This window comes from Carettochelys insculpta, chromosome 9, assembly GCF_033958435.1.
Source record: "Carettochelys insculpta isolate YL-2023 chromosome 9, ASM3395843v1, whole genome shotgun sequence".
In the NCBI taxonomy this organism is placed as follows: Eukaryota; Metazoa; Chordata; order Testudines; family Carettochelyidae; genus Carettochelys; species Carettochelys insculpta.
In genome coordinates, this window is record NC_134145.1 from 47,582,600 (window position 1) to 47,592,679 (window position 10,080).

General features: G+C 54.2%; 1 long non-coding RNA gene across 1 annotated transcript in view; it reads right to left on the minus strand.

Moving 5' to 3' along the window:
• Window positions 1–8,823, minus strand: part of LOC142017492 (uncharacterized) — a 28,931-nt gene extending 20,108 nt beyond the window's left edge. The window contains exon 1 of the long non-coding RNA XR_012646541.1: window positions 8,811–8,823. This is a non-coding gene — a long non-coding RNA (uncharacterized LOC142017492). The remainder of the gene's footprint in view (window positions 1–8,810) is intronic.
• Window positions 8,824–10,080: the final 1,257 nt, after the last annotated feature.

Consider the following 10,080-nt stretch of genomic DNA (forward strand, 5'->3'; position numbering starts at 1 on the left):
TGGATAGGGGTCCTTCCTGTGGGGGACATGGCCAGTGCCAGACCCAGGATGTGCAGGATTTGGGCAGAAGGTGAGCTGCTTGCAGGTCTGTTGCCATGGGTGCTCATGGGTAAAGTCAGTGGGAGTGTGAATATGAAGGGCAATTTCAAACTCTCGTTTTACAAGTATTTAACCCAGATTTTTTATTCCAGTGGCTTTGCATATTAGTACTTTGGAGCCATTTGAAAAGCAGTGCTGAAAATAAGCTGGAGAAGGGCACAGAGCCTTTTGGCTGTGTCTTCACGTGCTGCTTCTTCTGAAGCAAAGTGGTAATGAGCTGTCCGGAAGATGCAAATGAGGCGTGGATGTAAATTTCCCATGCCTCATTAGCATATAGGCACAGGATTCGGAGTCTGGAGGAAGCTCTTCTGGACTGCAAAATACATGTGCAGATGCGCAGCCCCTGGGATCTTCTGGAAGAAAACCCTTCTTCAGAAGCCCCTTCTTCCTCAAGCTTGTCGGGGTGGGAAAAGTTGCGGGCCAAGGCCACACTGACCCCACACCAGTATACCGCTCGGATCCTCAAGACACCTGGGACGAGGATAAGGAAGGGACGGCGGAGACCCGGCGACAAGTAGAGGTCGCCCCGCCCCTCTGCAGGCTGCCCCCACCCACCTCCGGCAGGAGGCCCCGGGGATTGTGCACTGGCCCTGTCCTGCTGTTAGACAGGCTGGTAGATTTTTCCCTGGCAGGCAGGAGGCTGGCTCTAAGAGAGAAGGGTGAGATGAGAAGAGGAAGGCTTGTGAAGGTGCAAACAGTTACAAAGTTTATTAACAGAACAAACAACAGGAAAAAAGGGAACGACAAATGTAACACAGTAGATAATTCCTTACAATGTAACTATGTATATAAACTAGTGATTACTACTACTACTAATATACTGAGTTGCAACAATAGTATTTCATTTAAACACTTAAGCTGCGTCTACACGTGCACGCTACTTCGAAGTAGCGGCACCAACTTCGAAATAGCGCCCGTCACGTCTACACGCGTCGGGCGCTATTTCGAAGTTAACTTCGACGTTAGGCGGCGAGACGTCGAAGTCGCTAACCTCATGAGGAGATAGGAATAGCGCCCTACTTCGACGTTCAACGTCGAAGTAGGGACCGTGTAGACGATCCGCGTCCCGCAACGTCGAAATTGCTGGGTCCTCCATGGCGGCCATCAGCTGGGGGGTTGAGAGATGCTCTCTCTCCAGCCCCTGCGGGGCTCTATGGTCACCGTGGGCAGCAGCCCTTAGCCCAGGGCTTCTGGCTGCTTCTGCGGCAGCTGGGGATCCATGCTGCAGGCACAGGGTCTGCAACCAGTTGTCAGCTCTGTGTATCTTGTGTTGTTTAGTGCAACTGTGTCTGGGAGGGGCCCTTTAAGGGAGCGGCTTGCTGTTGAGTCCGCCCTGTGACCCTGTCTGCAGCTGTGCCTGGCATCCCTATTTCGATGTGTGCTACTTTGACGTGTAGACGTTCCCTCGCTGGGCCTATTTCGATGTTGGGCTGAGCAACGTCGAAGTTGAACATCGACGTTGCCGGCCCTGAAGGACGTGTAGACGTTATTCATCGAAATAGCTTATTTCGATGTAGCAACATCGAAATAGACTATTTCGATGAATAACGTCTAAACATCCTCCAGGGCTGGCAACGTCGATGTTCATCTTCGACGTTGCGCAGCACAACATCGAAATAGGCGCTGCGAGGGAACGTCTACACGCCAAAGTAGCACACATCGAAATAGGGATGCCAGGCACAGCTTCAGACAGGGTCACAGGGCGGACTAGTGCTTCCAGGACAACAGCTACCCGCTCCCTTAAAGGGCCCCTCTCAGACACATTCAGCCTGCACAGCATGCGGTCTGAGGAGCCATAGGCACGCAGACCCCGGGCGACGCAGGCATGGACCCCCAGCAGCAGCAGCAGCAGCAGCAGCAGCAGCAGCAGCCAGAGGTCCACCTAGCCCTCCCGGCAGGAACAGGGCTTTCCCTGATCCATGCCATGCGGGAGGCAGCTGAGCACCTCCTTGCTACACCGGAGGAGGAGCTGCCCCCAGGGCAGCAGGGCTCAACCCCCAACCCTGCAGCACCCCGACCCCCCCCCGCCTTACACGCCGGCGGCTGTGGAGCTACCCCACCAGCACCGACTGGTGGGAGCAGCTGGTGCTTGAGGAGTGGGACGATGACCGCTGGCTCAGGAACTTCAGGATGAGCTGGCAGACATTTCTGGAGCTGTGCCAGTGGCTCACCCCCGCACTCAGGCACCAGGACACTGCCATGCGGCGTGCCCTCCCTGTGGAGAAACGGGTCAGCATCGCTGTCTGGAAGCTGGCCACTCCAGACAGCTACCGATCCATGGGACAGCAGTTTGGTGTCGGCAAGGCCACCGTCGGGGCTGTCCTCATGGAGGTAAGAGGACCTACCGGGGGAGGGCAGGGCAGGGGAGGGGAGCCCGGGCAGAGGAGGGCAGGGGAGGGCAGGGCAGAGGAGGGGAGGGCAGGGCAGGGCGGGGGAGGGCAGGGCAGGGCAGGGCAGGGCAGGGCCACGCACACCCTGCTCACCCCTAATTCGTGCTCTCCCATATGCTTTCCCTGCAGGTTGTGCGTGCCATCAACGTCATGCTCCTGCACAGGCTCGTGAGGTTGGGGGACCCAGATGCCACCATCGTGGGCTTTGCCACCCTGGGCTTCCCCAATTGCTTCGGGGCTCTGGATGGGACTCACATCCCCATCCGCACCCCGCATCACAGTGGAGGACGCTACATCAATCGCAAGGGCTACCATTCTGTGGTTCTCCAGGCCCTGGTGGACAGCCAGGGCCATTTCCAGGACATTTATGTGGGCTGGCCTGGCAGCACCCACGACGCCCGGGTTTTCCAGAACTCGGGCCTGTGCCGCCAGCTGGAGGCGGGGACCTACATCCCCCAGCGGGAGATCCCTCTGGGGGACAGCACCATGCCCCTCTGCGTCATCGCAGATGCGGCATACCCCCTCCGGCCCTGGCTCATGCACCCGTACACGGGCCATCTCTCCGCTAGCCAGGAGTGCTTCATCCAGCGCCTGAACCACGCGCGCCAGGTGGTGGAGCGCTCATTTGGCCGCCTGAAAGGACGCTGGAGATATCTCCTGACCCGCCTGGATGCGGGCCCCAACAACATCCCCCAGATTGTGGGTGCCTGCTGCGCCCTGCACAATTTAGTGGAGAGCAAGGGGGAGGCCTTTTTTCAGGGCTGGGCTGTGGAGGCCGGCAGGGGCGACGTGCAGCCACCTGCTGCCCCCAGTTGGCAGGTGGACCCCAAAGGGACCCGGGTCCGGGAGGCCCTGCGGGCCCACTTCGATGATGAGGCCGCGGGGTGAACTTTGCCAGGCCCCCCACTGCCCACCCCTTCCTCCACAACACTCCCTGCCCCAACGCCCACACCATGGAGCACCTAACCGCACCCCCCCACACACTTTTCCTGGACAAATGACAGCACGCACTTGTGGCTGAACTTAAACTGCTTTTTCTTTTAGAACTTTTTTTTTTTTAACTATAAATAAAACAAGAACAAACTATATACAACATGTGTGGAACAAAAGTAATGTGTACAAATAAAACAATAGTAATAAAAAAGTTTATTCACTAATAAAAATAAAACCAGGGATGATAAAGGGGAGAACTATTTACATGGGGGGGAAGGGGCAAATGGGGGACACAAATTAATAAGTCACAACTATATACAAGGGGAGGGGCCGCGTCCCGGGCCCCTCGCCCCTAAAGTCCGGCACTGGGCGTGGGCGGCCGGGAGCCCCGTCGTGGCCGCAGCCCTGGCTGGGGGTGGGGCGGACCGGAAGATATGCCCGGCGAGTCTCAGCTGGCTCCAGGGGTCCCTCGGTGGTCCAGCCCTCGCTCGTGGGTGGCGGGGCGATGGCGGACGGGACGGCGACGTGTGGAGCAGCTGGTGGTGTGGCGGGTGGAGCAGGCAGGGCGGGCTCTGTGGCGGCCGGTGCGGCATGGGGGGCCAGGTAGTCCACCAGGCGATTGAAAGTGTCCATGTAGGCCCCCCATGCCTCTTGGCGCCAGGTCAGCGCCCGCTCCTCCAGTTCGACGCGGCGTTGCTCCACCCGCAGGCGCTGCTCCGCCACCTGCAGCTGCCGACGGTGGATGGCCAGCAGCTGAGGGTCCATCGCCGTCGGCTGGTGGTGGCGTGGGGTCCGCCGTCTAGCCCGCCGTAGGGCCGGTCGGTCCTCGGCCGAGGGGCTTGCCTGGAGCGATGGCCCTGGAGGGGTCTCCGGGACCACTGATGCCTCGCCGGTGCTCTCTTCCGGCCCTTCCGATGGTGCAGCTGTGGGACACAGGAGAGGAGGGGGGGAAGAAGAATGGAGACAGGCGTTAGTGTGGGCCCCGAGCCGTGGCCTTTGTCCCCCCAGCCCTGTGCTGCAGATTCCCCATCCCCGTCCCCGGGAGATGCTGCTGTGATGGATGGGGTTCAGGGGTCCCCCTGCACTGCACCCCGTCCCCTGGTGGGAGCGACTCTCACTTCTCTCCACAGGGTCTGACAGGAAAGGTTTCTTAGGCCACAGATGCCCAGTTTCTCCCAGGAGTGACAGCACCAGCTGTCAGAAGAGACAGTCCTTCCAACCCGTCGTGGGGAGAAGACCCCAAGGGGTGCCCCTCTGGGATGCAGCTTTCCCCCTCCTCAGGCTGGCTGCCTTCCAGCTCTCCCTTACCCTAGCCTTTACCAGCGGCCCCCGCCCTCCCCCACCCTATTTCAAAGCCAGCTCGGCTCCTCCCTCCTGTTTGTTCAGGGCAGAGGTGTCACCTGCCAGCTGTAGCCCCATGATCCTCCTTTGCCCCTGGGAGCTATTTGGCTCTTGTTGCTCATATCTAGCCTGAGTCTCCCTTTTGCACTCCCCCCACTCCATCACATGCTGCTGCTGCTGCTGCTGCTGCTGCTGCGGGGTGTCCCACCCCCTCCTCCCGGGGGCCCCTCGAGGTTCCGCTCCCCCCTGTCTCGGGGATGGGGCATAGCACTGTCGTGCGGAGTGGGGGGGGGCAGGGGCTGATGGATGCAGTGCTGTGAGGGCCATGGCCCTGCTGTCCTTGGGGCCATGGCCATGTGAGCATGTGGGGGGCCCTGGACACATATCTATTACCCCCACCCCTCAAGCCCAGGGGTGTACACTAGAGGGGGGTACATACCTGTCGGTCCACTCCCACGGTCCGGAGATCCCCGGGGGGCGGAGGCCCGGCTGCTGCTCCGGGATGGCAGGAGGAGGATCTGCAGCCCGGATTCTGCGGAGGAGGAGCCCCCCTTCTCCTCCTCCTCCTCCTCCTGCTGCGATGTCCCAGGGGTGGGCTCCAGGGGGGGGCCCCTGGGGTGCGGGGCTTACCTCCGGGGCGGACTCCGTCTGCAGGGCCTGCTGGGGCTCGTCGGCCGAAGTATCAAGGGTGGCCGGAGGGGAGGAGGTGTGCCAGGGGCCCAGGATGTCCCTGAGCTCCCTGTAAAAGGGGCAAGTGACGGGGGCGGCCCCAGATCGTCCGGCCGCATCCCGGGCCCGGGCATAACCCTGCCGCAGCTCCTTCACCTTACTCCTGACGTGATCAGGAGTGCGGGCAGGGTGACCCCAGGCAGCCAGGCCCTCGGCCAGCCGAGCGAATGCATCCGCATTCCGCCTCTTGCTCCCCATTACCTGGAGCACCTCCTCCTCGCTCCAGAGCCCCAGCACGTCCCGCAGCTCGGCCTCCGTCCAGGAGGGGCCCTGCTGCCGCTTGCCAGCCTGGCTGCCCGCCTGGCTGGGCTGGCTGCCCTGGGTCCCCTTGGGGGGGTCCCCTGGGGGCGCTGGGGGGGCTTCCGGGCGGCCATTGAGGGTGCTGTGGCTGCTGAGGGACGTGCAGGCTGGCCGCGTGTCTGAGCTGCTGCCTGCACGTTCCCTCAGCTTCCTACACAGGAAGGGATGGGGAGGGGACCTTTAAGGGGCCGCTCCACGCGGCCACCAGTGAGCTGAGGGGCTGGAGAGAGCGTCTGTCAACCCCTCAGCTGATGGCCACCATGGAGGACCCCGCAATTTCGAAGTTGCGGGACGCGCAATGACTACACGGTCCTTACTTCGATGTTGAACGTCGAAGTAGGGCACTATCCCCATCTCCTGATGAGGATAGTGACTTCGACGTCTCGTCGCCTAACGTCGAAGTTAACTTCGAAATAGCGCCCGACGCGTGTAGCCGTGACGGGCGCTATTTCAAAGTTAGTGCTGCTACTTCGAAGTAGCGTGCACGTGTAGACGCGGCTTTACAATGCTAAGTACTAAAGAATCCATGAGGCGACCTGTATGATGGCTTTTATTAGGTTGGGAGGCGAACAGGAAGGTTAAAAGGAAAATCCAAGGAAAGAGGTATAGGTAATTTTAAATAGTTTTAACTCTGGGCAGCGGAAGGTCAATTTGCCTTCCCCCTTTGTGCCCTGGTTGGTTCGCTACGCCAGCCAATTGGAGACCCTAGGGCTCTGCTTGCTGGGGCCTCCTCCCATCTGAGTGAGGGGCAACGTTACCTCCTCAGCCAGGGCTCGGAGGATAGGGACAAGTAAGGGGGCAAGGTAGGATGCAGGGTGTGTAGGGCAACTGGGAGGTCAAGCCTCTACCGAGATGACCCGCCTGTTCCTTAAGCTAATAATACACTCACTAAATAAATACATTCACTAAGTAAACACTATTAACTTTAACTAGATTAACAGATTAACTCTAATTGTAAAACTATTAATACAAGTGCGCAGTAGTAAAGTTGGTAATTTAAACCTGGGCAGTAAGGCCTGGCCTTAGGGTCGAGCCCCTGGGTGTGATCCTTCCTTGGCCCTGGAAGGCCGCGGTCCGGGTCGCGACCCCGAACCCCCTGATGTGGGGACCCAATGCCCAAAGTGTTGTGATAATATAATTTGTATAGCTCGAACTGGGCCTCAGGCCGGTGAAAGTCAATGCAGCCTGGGCTGGGCCTCAGGCCTATGGTAGTTCTTATTGCCTGGGCTGGGCCTCAGGCCTATAATAGTCTGTGTAGCCCGGGCTGGGCCTCAGGCCTGTGAAAGTCTGTGTGGCCTGGGCTGGGCCTCAGGCTTGTGGTAGATTTACGTGTCCAGGTGATTGCAGTCTCGTCAGGCAGGTGGGTCATGTCCGGTAGGTTGTGTTGTCACCACAGGGTGGTAGGTGGCCAGAAAGAGGGTGCCACTTTGATGGCAGGCTCTGGGCTTCAACAGCTGGGCACGCAGTACCTCACCCTAATGGTGAGGCCAGTTCGCCACCCAGCTGATCCACCTCAGAGCCTGCTTGCTGTTTAGATGGCAGACCCCGGGTTTCAACAGGCGAGAGTGCAGTACCTCATCCTAGAGATGACGCCAGTTCGCCGCTCGCCTGATCTACCTCAGGGCTGCTTGTCGCTCTTTCAGTGCTGAGGTAAAAAAAAAACAGCACGCTGTCACCGCAGCAGGCAGACCCTGCTGGACAGTGCTGGTGTTGACTCAGGAGCTCTTCGAAAAGGCAGGAGCTCTTCAAAAAGTCTTCACCGCTGGAGCGGCTGTTCAGAGACTCTCCTGGGTGCTGTGCTGCGCCTGCTTTTATCCTTTGATTTCATGCATAATTCAATAGTTGATTTTAATATTCATGATTCTGTCCATGGTTTTCAACCAGGTCCTCCAGGTCATGGAAGGTTCTAGAAACTCCTCACATGTGCCCAATCAGAGGCCTTGATTTTGAACCTGGGCATGAAGTGTTTATGAGTTCAGGTTTACCAGGGAAACCAACTGACTCAGAGTGACCGTTACAGGGGGCTGCTAAATGGCAGCCTATGTGATTTTAGATTCTACCTGTATCTGTAATGATGTTTAATGGCCAAAGGCTTGTTTCCCCTGACCCACGGGGGCGATAGTGCCTGAGGGATGAAAAATCCCTGACAAAGCTCTTCTTCAATTTAAAGTATATAAAACAAGTTCCCCATTCTTAATATGTAGCTTTGGAAAAACCTCAGGAAATTAATTGTATGACTGCTGTGAAATCCAGAACATCATTTTGGCAAAAGCCTAGGAACACGTCTAAAAGCCACCTTATCTCCACAAAACATCTTAAAAGATAGAGAGGCCATCAAGACATTTAATTCACTCATATGTCTGGTTCAAGGCATGGCAATAATGAATGCTGGCTGAGAAGCTCAAAAATACAGAACACTCAGGGCTGGGTTCAAAAGAGGCATCATTAATGTAGAAAAAGCAGCTTAAGATCTCAGGCAGGGACAGGATCCCTCAAAGGAGTATATGAATTACATACTCCCTTCTCAAACTTGTTAGTGGTTGGAAGCTTCATGGGAAGTTAAAGAAATTCTGAAAGAGTTATGGATCTACGTACAGCTACAGCTCTATCTCTAGGCAAGGCTGAGAAGGAGCTGAGGAGGGATTACTCATGCAGATAAGGGAAAGAGTAGCTCATGGATGATCTCAAAAGACACAGCTACCCAAGTTCCAGTGGAGTGCACAAAGGAACAATACTCACAGAATCACCTTTGGTTCCCTTGACTAAAGCGGGAACTGATATGGAAGGCCTGTGGGCTCAAGGCTTCGTACTGGAAGATTCACCAAATGTAACTATTAGTTCAGTGATCTGTCAAAGGAAGAGGTCAAAGGCCTGACCAAGTACCCACAACTGATGTTTTTTTAAAAAAAAATACCAAGCTAGCAAATATTATCAAATACTTTTTTGATCAGATATATTTAGTGCACTGAGTTGGGTTCTGACATTTGTTAAGCAAGATAGGACATAAATGAAACTTACCGCTACACCTTGGAGGAGGCACCCAGCCATTCTTTGTGCATTCAGCTATATTTTTTGCATGAAGAATGCGAAATCCATGATTACACGTGATTTCAATTAAATCACCATCCTTATATACGTGCCTTTGAGGTTTGAATCTACCATTAACCACTCCAGGAGGATTACAGACAATTTCTAATGAGAATGAGACAAACACATTTTATAAATGACAATGGGCCAGTAGGCTGTAAAATCCATCAGTTATTATTGTGATTTATCTCTGAATAAATGTACAAAAATTGCCTAGGAGGGAATCCAATGTGTTCCCTATGTTTACTGTAATTTCTGAATAAGAAGTTGCCATATAAAATGTGGATGATTGGTGGACCACTCAGTTTGCAAAGCTGGTCAAAAATAACATTCAAAACTGTTGCTTTAAAATGAGAAACAGTCCTTTTCTAAACCAAAAACTTTTATAAAATTTTTGGTATGGTATTTTTGTTCTGAATCTTTCAAGGTTGTTTTTATAATATCTGTATACTTAAAATTTGGGATTTTTTCTCAATTGATTTCCCCTTTTTGCTAAATCCAATAGATTGAATGATGTTTCTTCCACATTTTCATCTTTGATTTTTCTACTCCAGCTGTACAAAATTGGCAAAGTTTTCAGAAATCAGAGCGGCAAGAGGAAAAAGTGAGAGGAAACCATGGACATGATAAATCTGTTTGTAGGGTGTGCAAAACAAGTGATGATGAAATGTAACATTCATAGTTTTGAAATTAAAGTGTGTATATTTTGTGAAAAAATAAAACTGACAATTGCCCTATTTCAAACCTTGAAAAATGGTAAAACCATGAGATGTCAACACATTTCACAAAATTGCTTCTCTATTTTTCATCCAGCTCTGGTAGATAAGCTATGTCAGGGCCAATAACACAGGCATTTGAAGGACATTGTGTTAAACCGTATTTACAGACTGATACCCACAGCAGCTGACTACACCCTCTCTCATGTTCCCTGTGCTTTTGTGCCCACTAGCAACAAACCAAGCCCCATGCACAAAGTCAATTTTCCCATTCTTGATCCAAGTGAGGCTGTCAACAGCCGGCCAAGCTGCACTGAACACCATGTTTCTGTGAAGGCCTTTGAGTATTGCCATTAAATATTCTGTGAAGGGATTCAGTAACATCTAAAATAGCCTTAGATGTTCCTCGTTACATATAGTAACTCATTTACATTTTTAAATTGTTTTACAACAAATAAATGACACTTGGTTACTAACTAAACTCA